This window comes from Mastomys coucha, unplaced genomic scaffold (genome assembly GCF_008632895.1).
Source record: "Mastomys coucha isolate ucsf_1 unplaced genomic scaffold, UCSF_Mcou_1 pScaffold7, whole genome shotgun sequence".
NCBI lineage: Eukaryota > Metazoa > Chordata > Mammalia > Rodentia > Muridae > Mastomys > Mastomys coucha.
This window is the reverse complement of record NW_022196913.1, coordinates 42,495,562-42,497,459: the sequence shown is the minus strand read 5'-3', so window position 1 is coordinate 42,497,459 and position 1,898 is coordinate 42,495,562.

Here is a 1,898-nt window from a genome sequence, read left to right as displayed (position 1 = left end):
CCAGTGGAACTGATGAATTTACCTTTGTTCTAGAATTTTTCATCTCCATTTTAAGTAGGTGTCACTCTTGATGGAAACCGAGGAGTGGGAAGGTGGTGAGCAATGACTTAGTGTAAAGCAGTTACAACCATTACGTTTAAGAAAAGCAATACTACCCTGAGGAATGCAGGCATTTCCTTGTAAGGTTCCCTCCCAACAGCCCTGAGCTCTCAGCATAGGGCTGCAGATGTCAGAGAGCTAATTACCTTCACTATAGGAAAGATCCCTACCTACAGAGAGCTGAGCTACAGAGAGTCTGGCTTCCTGAACCGACGCCTCTCAATTTAAGTGAGCTTATGCCTTCCTTTCAACATGAAAAAAAATTTGCGAATCACGCGGAGAACTCAAAGGATGGATTCTGTGACCCACATTTAGCTTCATTCACTTTGTGCAATGTCCACTCGCTGGCAAGATTTCATTCTGAAACATCTAAGCCAAACTGTCAGGAGACAGACACACTTCAAATACAGGAACAGCTAAGCATGTTGCACGTAGGCTCCACAAACTGGTGAATCAGTTTTGTCTTACAAAGGTGGGTGTCTAGAGGGACATGTCATTCTCGCCAAACCAGCCTGACCGCTCCTGTTTTTTTAACTACTTAGCAGTTTGGCTTCAAGTGGACTGGAACAAAGCGTCCTTTCCCACCATGGAACCCAGAAGAAACGTCATTTGGCGATGACTCCTTTAACTGTGCATTACTAGAAAGGGGGGAAAAGATGTTCACGGCTTTTAAAGGGGGGAGGGGTCCTGTCTTCTTAAAAAAAAAAAAAGTCAACGTTCCTGTTTACATCCCTGGAAAATGTAATATACAAATGGGGGATATTTGAAAGTTTTCTTTTTAACTATGAAGGAATTTGACTTTAAAGAGAGATTTGCATTAATGTAAAACATTTTTATTTCGGTTATTATTACAAATAAATATTAAGGAAATGAGTAGATATTTATTTGAATGAAAGAAAACAAAATGGAAAGTGTCTTTAATCAACGTGTCTGTACACACAACTTGTATAATGTGTGTTTGTGTGTGCATTTGGCTGTGTGCACGTATTCACATGTGTGAATGCAGATGCTCATATGCGAGGCACATATGTAGAGGTTGGAGGACAAAGCCTCACTTCGCAGCTTGGTTTAAGCCAGTCTCTTGATCACAGACGTTGGCCTGAGAGCTTGTGAGGGAATGGCGGTATGCGTGGATCTGGGGATTCTAACTTGGGTCCTCATTCCTGCTCTATAAACGTTCTCGATGATACTAAGTACAACCATCAGCACCATCCACTCCTGAACTTAGTCATCATTTCGAACTGAAGCTCCATTAAACACTAACTCCTCAACCCTTCCTCCTCACCACCCCTGACCCTATGAGTCTGATGGCCCTAGAGATCATCTATGAGTAGAATCACATGGTCTTTATTCATGTCTGGAATATCTCACTGAGCATGATCCTTCGAGGTTTCTCCATGCTACAGCATGTATCAGAATTTCCTTCCTTCTTAAGGTTAAATAATATTCCATTGTGTGGACACACCACATCTTCTTTGTCCACTCATCCGTTGACAGGCATCTGGATGGCTTCCATCTATTGGCTATTGTAAACAACACTGGTAGATGATTTTATGTAATGAGTTTATCATAATCCTTTCCTATTACAACTTCCCCACCCCTTACAGCTGTAACTCCCCCTCGCCCTTTGCTTAGCTGCCTGTTATCATAAGCTCATCCCCAAGCTTGTCTCTAGCTGAGTAATTATCTTCTCAATGAAAGCTCTCGCATCAGTTATTCCATTTCATTGCTTGAAGAAAGCAGCTGAAAGCGTTGGGTTTGTCCTCAAGTGAGCCGGCTGCTCTATAAACACGCCCCTT